Below are 12,521 nucleotides of genomic sequence, written 5' to 3' on the forward strand. Positions count from 1 at the left end.
CCCCACCCCAATCCTGTGCCCTTCTCTGTTGTAACTAGGACTGCTTCATTTTCATTTTTTGTGTCTCCAGCACAGAGCCTGGTACATAGCGGTCGATTAATAAATGTGTGATCATCTCTTCCTTTCCCTGATGGCTCAACTCAGTGCTCTGTAAAAAGCAGATACTTAATGACTGCTAATAAGAGTCAGCATTTACATATAACTGTTTAAAGTTTAAAATAAGCTTTCCATGCTTTGTCTCATGTGGTCCTCCCAACAACATGGTGAGGTAGGGGATATTGTCCTTGCTCATATCATAGATGAGGAAATTGAAGCCAATAGTGGTTGAGTGACTTACTTGGCTAGTTAGCATCTGAGGTAGGATTTAAACTTGGGACAAATCAAACATTTTTCACTGTATCACCCAGCTACCTCTGTAATGTTGGCTGAATAAATGAATGAATGATACACAGAGAAATCTCACTCCAGTTCTGGATATCATATAAGAGCAGAGAAAAAATCTCAATCTACAGGTCATTTCAGTCTTTTTCAGCTGTGTCTGATTCTTCACGACTCCATTTGGGTTTTCTTGGCAGAGATACTGGAGTGGTGTGCTATTTCCTTCTATTGCTCATTTTGCAGATGAGAAATGGAGGCAAACAGGGTTAGGTGACTTGCCCATAGTCACACAGCTAGTAAACATCCAAGGCCAGACTTGAACTCAGCAAGAGGAGTCTTCCTGACTCCAGGCCCAGCACTCTATCCATTGAGCCACCCAACAGCCCATATATAGCCTCCTAATAATTCTATACTTAGAACTATCCAGCAGAGATGTACTCTGGTCCATTTTTTACTCAACTGCCAAAGTGATCTTCTTAAAGCACAGGTCTGGCCATGACATCTCCCTAACCAATAAACTCCAGTGGCTCCCTAAATCCTCCTGCCTCCCCCACCTTTCTAGTCTTCTTACACGTCACCCCCACACACACATGTACACACACACATATACACACAGTGTTTAGGGACACTGGACTTGTTGCTATTCCTCAAACAAGACTCTCAGTCTCTTAATACCCTTTCCAAAGTTGAATGCTCCTTCTCCCATACCCTCTGATACAAAGAAGAGGGATCGTCCTATTCCTTTCTCCCTGGCGCCATTTTCGCTGGCTACTTCTCATTCCTGAAATGCTCTCTCTCTCCTCATCTCTGCCTCCTGGCTTCCCTGGATCCCTTCAAATCCCACCTGAAATTCCACCTTCTACAGAAAGCCTTTGATTCTCATACTTTCCCCTTTTTTGGTTACTTCCAATTTATCCTGCATATAGCTTCACTGTACGTAGTGGTTTGCATATCCTGTCCCATTAGACTAAGACCTCCTTGAGAGCCAGTACCCTCTTTTACCATTTTGTTGTTTGTTTTTGGAGGCAATCAGGATTAAATGACTTGCTCAGGGTCACACAGCTGGTGTCTGAGGCTGGATTTGAACTCAGGTCCTTCTGACTCCAGGGCTGGTGTTCTATCCACTGTGCCACCTAGCTTCCCCCATCTTTTACCTTTCCTGTCGTTAAAGACTTGCAGAAGAAGAGAGTACATGCTTTCCTACAGATACCAGGGACAGTGACTTAGACTCTTCTCCTGTCTAGATGCCAGTTCGGAAGAAGATGGCAAGTTAAACTCAGCCATTTTTTATGAGAGCAAATATTCTTTCTTTACACTTGGCTATGCAACGATAGGAAGACCTATGGTTCAGAGCATGGCATAAAGTGTTGTCATCAGTCTCACAAACTGAAGATGTATAGAAGGGGAAGAGTAACATTTCCTAGAGCCTCTGCCTTCCTACTCTGTATGTATCAATATATGTAGCATGTGTGGCAGCTAGGTGGCGCAACGGATAGAATGCTGGGCTCAGGAAGTCAGGAAGACTCATTTTCCTGAGTTCAAACGTAGCCTGAGACACTTACTAGCTGTGTGACCTTGGGCAAGTCATTTAACCTTGTTTGTCTCAGTTTCCTCATCTGTAGAATGAGCTGGAGAAGGCAATGGCAAACCACTTAGTATCTTAGCCAAGAAAACCCCAAATGGAGTCACAAAGAGTCAGACACAAGTGAAAATGACTGAACAACAACAATATATGTGGTAGAGTAAAAATAAAATAGGTTCAAACCCTAGCTCTGCCACTTTTACTATCTTTGGGGTCATGGGCAAGTAACTTCTTGGACCCTATTTTCTTCTTTTATAAAATGAAGGGACTGAACTATATGAGCCCAGAGGGCCTTTCCAGAGCTAAAGCAGGGCTCCTGCGCTACATCAGGGTGCCCTTGCCTCTTCTCCCTCAGCTTGCTGAGTTCCGCTCCAGCCATTACGAGTGGAAGTGGAATCCAGGGTAGAGGTGGGTTGGCGTTAGGGGGAGGGGGAAAGGAGCAGCAAGGGTCTGTGTGCATTGACCCAGACTGCTGAGAACAAAACCCAGGGAAGCAAATCCCCCCTTCCTGAGCTGAAAGGGCATGATGAAGGCTTGAGAACATGACCCTCAGCTCTCCAAGTCCTTTCACTCTCTCAGCTTGTCTCTGACACGTAATATTTCCATTGTTCCGAGGATAACTGGCCTCGGAACATGAGATCCGTGGGCTGCGCAGAACACTGTCTCCCACCCATTATTCTCTGGGGGAGGAATGTTTATGATGGAGTCAGACTTCAAGGTACATCTGCAGGGGGGCACACAGAGAGGGCTAGCAGGCACAGACTGCACATTTAGGTGAACATTCCCTGCAGCCCTGACTTGTGAGGCAGGAAGAATGGGGAGTGAGAGATGTGCCCAGGCAGGTAAGCTACCAGAGGCCTGACTCTTCTCCTTACACACCTTCGTCAGCCTATTAATCCTGTCACCCACATTCACTTGCCACCTTTGCACTTCTCAACCTGACGGCCTTGTCACTGGACTCTCAGACTCCCTCTCTTCTCCTCCATACATGCTTTTCTAAATCAATACAATGTATAATAAATCCCCTCCATGACTCTTCCTTTCAGCCCTTGCCATATTCTTCTACTACCTGAAAAGCTGTTCCTTCCCCCAGCTCTGCAGATTCTGAGGACAGCCCATCCTTCTTGTGGGTTTTCTTAAGATTGTCATACAAGACTAGGACACGGACAGAGCCCGAGCCCTATAACCCTTCTGTACAGTTTCTCTCAGGCTGATTCTGGGATATGAGGGCCTTCCAGGGTGCAAGATAGTGTGAGACAGACTGGTATGGGGTCTCTCCTCACAAACCTTCGGATTAAAAGTGTCCCCCTCTCCAGAGGCCAGGCTAAAGGAGCATAATAGAATATATTAGTTGTCCCGGTTGCATGGTGTATTTGCTGGCCTTCCGCTATCCATCTCCCTTCTCCAATTCTCCCTCCCTCCTCCTGCCCCATTCAGCTCTACCTCTCCAAGGACAATAGCAGCAACTGAGATGATTTTTAACAAATGACTGATTTTAGTTCATTAGACGAGAGGCAGGACCACCAAAAAAAGTCCTCCCAGGGCTGCAGTTGGGATAATCTCACAAACCTGATGACAAAGGGGTATTCTCCAGGGACTAATGATTCAGTTGCTAGTTTAGGTCCCTGTAAAAGGTCCCTGTGACAGATACCCAGGCACAAACTCTACCTGAGAAGTCTATGTGCTTCCAGTTCTGGAAGCTTCTCCCCTAAAGGTTGGAAGGAAGCTTTGGAGCCCAGGCTCAAGCCACTCCAAGGGTATCAAACCACAAAGTTTGTTTCAAATTCAATACACTCTCCTGAAACCAATTAGCTAATGCCAGGTTAGTTTCATCTTTGCCCTTTTGGGCTGTTTCTGCATGTCTTTAAAGGAAGGAAGAACACACAAATGAACATACAACTTGACTTAACAAGATTGGGGTAAAGGTCTAATAACATCAATTCAAACTATACATAAGTTCCTCAACTACTGCTTTTTGGCCTTCACCCTTTGCCATTCTCTTTTGCTGTGGAAAACCAGTCCTGAGATTTCTACAAAGTACAAGAATAAGAATTGGAATCAGAATAACTAGTATTTACATAGCACTTTAAGGTTTGCAAAGTACTTTACAAATATTATCTCATTTGATCCTATCAACAACTCTGTAAAGTAGGTGCCATGAATATCCTCATTTTGAGGGAAATGAAGCTAAAAGACTAAGTGACTTGCCCAGGGTCACACAGCTAGTAAGTGACCGAGACAGGATTTGCACTCAGGTCTTCCTGACTCCAACTCTAGAGTTCTATCCACTGTGCCACCCAGCTGACTCATAAAAAAAGCATGATTGAGACCTGGATCTGGAATCAAAATGCCATAATTTCATGCTTAAAATGAACATGTTACTAGAGAGATAAGCAACTTCCCCACCCTCACACATACTTATACACAGGGTCAGCTCCCCAAGATTATGAGAAGGGTGTGCATGCAGTATAACCATTTACTCTAGGTCTTCTGCCATTTTCCTCTCTTCATTGCCCAATAGTATCCATATTGAAAGAAGACCTGAAGATTCTGTATCATACTTCAAGCACATTTTTCCCTAAAATATGGAACTTAGAGATGCCTTGACTCCTCCATGGCTGAATCTCAATTCAACTCAAAATTCAACAAGCAACAAGTGTGCAGGGGAGAAGCAGCATGACACAGTAGATAAGACACTGGGCTTGAAAGTAGGAAGACCTGGGGTCAAATCCTTCCTCAGACCACTTACTATTTGTGTGACCCCAGACAAGTCATTTGACCACTCCATGCCTCAGTTTCCTCATCTGTAAAATAAATGGATTGGATTTTATGACCTCTACGGTACCTTCCACCTCTACAATCCAGTGCCTGGGCAATGAAGAGACCAACATGAAAAATTATCTTCAAGCCTGGTGAATGAAGGAGTGGGGATAGGAAACATGCATACCAGGATCTACAGTGGGTAAAGTATTCTGAAACCATGATACAGTAAAGAGCAGAGAATGATTTTGTGAGTAGGAGAGGTAAAATAGAGTGGGCTGAGAGATGCAATGAGGAGACAGGCTTCATGAAAGGGTCAGTTCCTGGACTGTACCTTGAAAAAAGAAAACGGAGTCAGTAGGGAAGACGCAGTACATTCTAGGCAAGGGGGATACAAAAGAAGGAGTGAGCAGAGTGAGATTAGGGTCCCTGGTGTGTGTGAAGGAGACTGCCTTGGAATAAGTGTGAAGAGGCAAGTTAGAAGCTAATCTACCTACTTGTGGCAGGACAGCCTAAAGGCTTTCATTGCATTCTGTTAGTAATCAGGAGCTACTGAAAGTTTCTGAGCAAAGGTGAGACTTAATAAGATTTCATAGAATCGTATCTTCTCCCTATCTGCATTAAAAAAAATAAAACATGAAGAGGTTGTGCAAAGTTTTTCCCCATTGTTCTAAAGCAGGAGCTCTAAATCGATGATCCTTGAAGTGTTTTTCTTTTATATTTTAATAGCTATATTTCAATATAATTGATTTCCTTTGTAATCCCATGTATTTTAATTTTGTGCATTTAAAAACATGATTCTGAGGAGGGATCCAGGGGTTTCACCAGAGTGATTGCCAAAAGGATCCATTACACACACATAAAAAATTTTAAAACCCCAGTTCAAAAGCAGCCTGAAGGGCAAGCAGCAAAATATGCTCAAATAATTTAAATGATTTGCCCAAGCTCACACAGTAAGTCAGCTGTGAGACTAAAGGCAACAGCCAGGCCTCTTGACTCCATCCTGTGCCTCCATTCTCTGTATTATCTTCGACTTAAAAAAATAGCTGCTTGCAGTAATCCCTTGTCTAAGAACTGTGCCAAACAGAAAGAACTGGATGGTCATAGACCATGTCATACCAGGAGAGAACTTTTTGGCAGCTGCTCATTGAAAATACATAGGTATTTATCATCTTGTAATAACTTGCCATCTAAAATGCATCCTCCTCTATGGAACTGTACTCTGTCCCAGGGAGGGTGGAGATGGCAAGAGGTGCTGCAAGGCAAAAACATATTCTTCAGATGCCTGAGTTTCCGGCAAACATCAGGCAGGGCATTGATTCCAGAGCAACACAGGGCAAGCCATGTTTTATTCATCAACAGTGGAATAGGGCAGAGATAAGAATAAAGGTTGGCAGCTCAAGGGACCCCAGTGTACCTGCACACGTCAGTGCCATGAAATCTTCGTATTTTGTTTCCCAAGGAACCATTCAGCCACATATAATGATCCATCTTCTAATGGAAGCCTCCCCAGAAGAATGGATTATGTGTATGTATGAATTGAGCAATTTCCCATCATTGCATCACCGCCCCTTCCCTTAAGACCTCCCCCAAACATCTGGCACAATGGGCGGAATTGAATCACTCTTTCCAGCAGGCTGTCAGATTCACCACCACCCCCCATCTTTCTAATTGATATCTAATTGATAATTGGACATTATCAATTACCTCCCATTCCCTTCTTATTGGCCTCCACCCTGTTTTGCCCCTGGCTGAACAGAAAGGAGAGATCAGTTTCAAAGGACTAATACTCTCCTACCAGGAGCTTTTCATAAAGTATAAACAACTTAAGCCTATTTTTCAGCCTTACACCTTGCCTAGATGAGTCTTTATGCCCCAAACCAGATCACATTCACTTGAGCCAAGTCTGAAAGTTTCAGATGAAAGGTATATTTAGGGCCCTGGCACCATTTCTTATAGTATCATTGAAAAATTCCTGAGTTTTGGGTCAAAAAACTCAGATGGGTTCAGTTTTCCTAGCTCTGTATGATCTTGAGGAAATCACTTCCTCTCTCAATGACCAGTGCGTCTGGATACTTGTCAGTTTCACAAAATCCTCCATTTTGATTTCCTAACAGTCATAAATGTTGATAACCAAAGATTATGGGTCATCTTCTCACGTAAATGAGAAGATTAGAATGGATGATGTCTAAGGTCCCTTCCAACAACAAATCTTATCAATCTTAGGATACCCCATTCTTTTCTTTCTCCACACTACACTCTCTCTCTCATCAAAGTCATCTCATCAATTTACATGGACTCAATTACCATCGCTCTGCAGATGACTTCCAATCCTGAATTGTCACCTACCTGCTGGACACCTCCATCCAGATGTCCCATATTAAACTCAACATGTCCAAAATAGAACTCATTATCTTTTCCCAAGAATCCACCCTTCTTCCTAACTTCCCTTAAGTCCCTTCCTTTCAATCACCGAAGTTTGCAACTTTGGCATCACCTTGGACCCTTCATTCTCTCTCATCCCATATGTACAGTCAGTCACCAAGTCTTATGGATTCTACCTCCATAGTATCTCTTGCCTCTGTCCCTTCTCTACTAACACAGCTGCCAACCGAGTTCAGTCCTTCATCACCTCTCATCTTGTTACTGCAATAACCTCCTAGTACAATCCTTTGCTAACAGGCTCTCCCCTCTGCAATTCACCTTCCCCTGGCAGCTGCCAAATTGATATTCCTAAAGCACAGTTCTGACCACGTCACTTTCCTTTTCAAGAAGCTCCCATGGCCTCTAGTTCCACTGGGACAAAATACAAACTCCTCTGTTTAGTATTCAAAGTGCTCGAGGGACTACAGTCTACCTTCCAGGCTCATCACATATTACTCCTTTTCATGTCATCTACATTCCAGCCAAACCACCTCACTTGCTATTCCCCATGCATAACATTCCATCTCCTATCTCCATGTCTTTGCATGGACCATTTCTGTGCCTAGCATTCACTCTCATACCAGAAATACACTCCCTCCTGAACTTTATCTCTTAGAATCCTAGCTACCTTCAAGTCTTAGCTCTACTGCCACTTCCTATGTAAGGTCTTACCTGGCTTCTCCAGATTTTAGGACCCTAACACCTCCATATTATTTTCTATTGACTTTTTATATATTTTGCATCTTGTTCTCTCTCAATAGAGATATATCTACATAAAGGATACAGAGATATCTATATAATATATTATATATTTATTGTACTATATATCATATATATCATATATAATGTATTCTCTTCTATATTGTTTATAATATACTATGTATAATATCTTATGTTATAATATATTATATTGTTTTCTAATACATTATTATATCTTATATATTATTTTATAATATAGTCTAATGTTATATTCTAATATATTATAAATCCTATAATATATTATTACATAGTATATTACATATCATAATAGCTATATAATATATGATATAGATAGATAAATATGTATGTAGATAGATAGATAGATAGATAGATAGATAGATAGATAGATAGATCTACCAATATAGATATAGACAGTTTACCACAGTAAGATGTAAGCTTCTTGAAAGTAGGTACTGTTTTTGTTTTTGTCTTCATATCTGCAGTGCTTAGCACATTGCCTGGCACAAGGTAAGCACTTAGTTAATGCTTATTAAAGAGCAGCTAAAGATCCCTACATACTTAATAGTTTTATGGCATGCATAGCTCTGACATATGGTGACACCAACCTTGAGGAGCCCAGAAGATTTAGGTTTGGGAATTATTTTCTAGTTTAGGGGAGATTTTTTTTTCAATTAAATTAAATTTTCTTATAGAACAATGAGGCCTGCAATTGTATACTGCCTGCTTGGCTGCTGTGTTCTTTGCCCTGTCTCATTAAGATGGATGGGACTGCTGCCTTATTAATAATTGGGCTCCTGCTCTTTGTTCTCTCCTCTCTCTGCTCACTAACGATGCCTTGCTTCAGTGGTTCACAAAAGAGACTTCCAAGCCTTCAGGGGAAAGCTGAGTATCTCCACCCAGCTCAGGGTCACCAGTTTGGTGGGGAGAATTAGGGTTTTTCATGGACTACAATCTTGATATGAGTAAAAAAAAAAATGTGACATGGAAGCCAAAAAAAGCTAATGCAATCTTGGGCTGAATTTATAAAAAGATCATGTCCAGAATGAGGGAGATGATTGTCCCATTTTGTACTCTTCTCTGGTCAGAATACCTCTGAATTATATGTTGTGTTCAGTTCTGAATATTTAAAGAAAAATAAGCTCTATTGATGATTTTGTTTTTTACTCCAGAGACATTTCTGTATGTACTCCTCAACCACACAAAGAGCATCCTGGAAAAAAAGGAAACTAGTTAAACAAAATAAGCCAATGCAATGCATTCCACATCTGGAGTCCCTCATTTCTTGATTGAAAGGAGGGAGAAGCATTTCATCATGCTTTTCAGGCCAAGATTGATCAGTACAGCCACTCAGAGTTTTTGACTTTGTTGTAATGTTATTTCATGTAATGTTATTTCACGTACATCTCTAGAGTGCTTGTTCACTTCACTCTACATCAGTTCTTGTGAGTCTTCGTAAGTTTCTCTGAAGTCTCCATTTTATCTCTATGTCTAGTATAATAATATTCCATTGCATCCAAATACCATTTGTTCAAGTCTCTCCAAAATCAATATGTCTACTTTGTTTCTGGTTTGTTGTTACTACATAAAGTACTACTATGAATATTTTGATACATATATTTTATATATGCACATAATCTATTAGATACAATTACATTGATCATATATTATTATGTAAACAATATTATCACACATATTATTATATAATATTTTTCTGTCTTTGATCCTCTCTTGTTATATGCCCACATACATTGGTTCCCTGGATATGGATAGTTTGATGATTTTCCCCAATTACTTTCAAACTATTTTTCAGAACACTGGGACCAATATAGGGCTCCTCTGATGTACCTACCTTCCCACAGTTCCTCTAACTTTAATTTTTTCTGTCTTTTGTCACCTTCGCTAGTTTTCTGGGAGGGTGAAATGTGAACTTATAGAATTGTTTACATTTGCATTCCTTTTAATATTACTGATTTAGAATAATTTTTCATATGACAGTTGAGAGCTTACAATTCTTTTGAAAACTATTCATCTCTCTTAACCATTGTTCTTGTCTTGTTTGTTCTTGGTCTCCTTTATAGCATTGTTTCCATTCCCTGTGAATCCTGATAATCAGACCTCTATCAAAAACATTTGATGCAAAGATTTTTCTCACTTGACTATTTCTCCTCTTATTTCAGCAGCATTGATTTTAATCATGCAAAAGCTTTCTTGATGTTATATAATTGAAATTGTTTTCTTTTTTATGATCATCTCCGTTCCTTCTTTGGTTAAGAATTCTTTCTCTACCCATAGCTGTGAAAATTATATCCTCCAATGCTTCTCTAATTTATTTTTGAAGTAATCTTTTATATTTAATTGGCCTATCCACTTGGAAATTGTTGTAGTAGGGATTGGATTTTAAGGAGAACCCTAAGTCTCCCAAGAAAGCTGATGAGATTGCCACAGGGCATAGTTGGTAGAGTGGATTTCCTATGGAGCTAGTCATGTATTCTAGCCCCTTTGTGGGAAGACACAATGCCCTTCTCTCGTTAGTCCCTAATAACAAGGGTTGACAAGCAACTGAGAACTGGGGAGAAGACTATCATCAGAGAAACTGTTCCACTCTGTGATGTATAAGAGCAATCCATGGGATGGTTCTGCCCTTGTGGACCCTTGTCATTTTTGACATGATTTCTCTCCTTTGGAATTGCAGTAAGTGAATTGCAAAGAGATTTCTTGTATCTCCCTCCCCAGCTCCAGGATTAATGGCAACTTGTAGCAGTAGCACATGATCATGGAAAATATGTAACTGCCCAGGTAGGCCTGAAACGGGAGGTCATACATCTCCCAGCTCCTGGCTGCTTTCTTTATTTTAATGTTTTCTTCTCTTAACACTGGTCAATAACTGGTAATGCTAAGAAATTATTTTCCTACGTTTTATCTCATGGGTAATTTTGAAACAGACACCTGCCACCCAAAGGGAGAAGATTCCCCCAATACCATGCTTCTTAGAAGCGAAAAGAGCTACCATTAGGAGGACAACTGTCCTATAGTTGTAGTATGACTTTGAGCAAGTCCTTTAGCCTCCCTCAGACTTAGTTTCTTCTATAAAATGGCATCAAACTAGATGACCTCTGAAGTCCCTTTGAACTCAAAATCAATGATTTCATGTGATACTAAGACTAAAGTCATGTAATAAAGTGTCAGAAGATCTGCCAACCATTCATGATAACTGGCATGAGTTGCTTGGATAGGTCAAGTCTAAGGTGAATGAGCAATATCTGTTCAACAGTCTTCAAATGATCTTTACCTTCCAGAGTAGTATAATGAGTGCAATGGGTTATTTGAGTATTTTATGTTTCCTGTATTTCTTCATGTGCACCTGTGAGTCTTTTGTGTCTCATACAGATTTGTGGGGGGCTTTTGTAATGGAGGAAATAAAAAGCTATCCCTTACCTGATATCCATATTGTACTTTAAGCACCTTTGTGGAAGGGGACTCTGTTACCCACATATGTGGAAACCCTAAACACGAGCTGTACCTAAGCTTTGTTTTAGAGTTATCCCTTGAGTTTCACTCTCAGGTGGGCAAATTAAAATAGCAGAGAAAGAGGTCAGAACCCCAGGGTAGATCTGATTTGTGTGGCCTCAGAACTGCTGTGGGAAGAAGAGGGAAGAGAAAGGGAGAATGTAGGAGACAAGGGGAACAGGGACATCTGAAGACATCTGCTATAAAACGTTACTCTAAACCTATCTTCTGCCAAATTGTTTTTCGGTATTCCCAGAAATTCTTGAATAAGAAGTCATTCTCAGAGTATTTACTCCAACACATGAGAATACTGTGTTTCTGGTTATTAAGTCTATTCCACTAATCTATTTTTCTATTTCTCAACCAATACCAAAAAGTTTTGATTATTGCTTTATGTCATAGTTTGGAATTTCTATGCTTCCTTCATTCCTACTTTTTTTTTCATTATTTCCCTTGGGATTATAGACCTTTTGTTCTTCCAAATGAATGTTATTATTTTTGCTACTTCTATAAAACAACGCTTTGTTATTTTGATGGGCGTGGTACTAAACCTGTAAATTAATTTTGGCAGCAGTATCATTTTTATTTTATTGGCACAGCCTAACTATGAGCAATGAATATCCTTCCAAATATGTCTTCCTTTATTTCTGTAAAGAGTGTTTTGTAATCATATTAATAAAAGCTTTCATTGTGTTTTGGTAGGTTGACTCCCAACTATTTTATGCCTTTTATGGTTATTTGAATGGGATTTCTCCTATTATTGCTTCCTCCTGGTTTTGTTATATAGAACAGCTCGTGATTTTGGAAGATTAATTTTACATCCTGCTATTTTACTAAAACTGATTCTAGGGTTTTCTAAGTAAGTCATCATGTCATCTATAAATAGGAATAATTTTATCTTTTCTTCACCAAGGCTTATGCCTCTATTTTTTTTCTCTTGTCTTATTGGTAATGCTAATATTTCTAGGATTATGTCAAATACCAGTACAAATAAGACATATCTTTGTTTCATCCCTTTATTTAAAAAAAATTTCATATTTCTGCATTGCAAATAATAATAGCTCTTGTGCATGTGTATATGCATATATATATGTAAAGCCAAAAGCTATGTGTGTGTGTGTGTGCATATATACATATATATATATATATT

Source organism: Phascolarctos cinereus, unplaced genomic scaffold, assembly GCF_003287225.1.
Source record: "Phascolarctos cinereus isolate Bilbo 61053 unplaced genomic scaffold, phaCin_HiC Scaffold_2;HRSCAF=192, whole genome shotgun sequence".
Taxonomy (NCBI): domain Eukaryota; kingdom Metazoa; phylum Chordata; class Mammalia; order Diprotodontia; family Phascolarctidae; genus Phascolarctos; species Phascolarctos cinereus.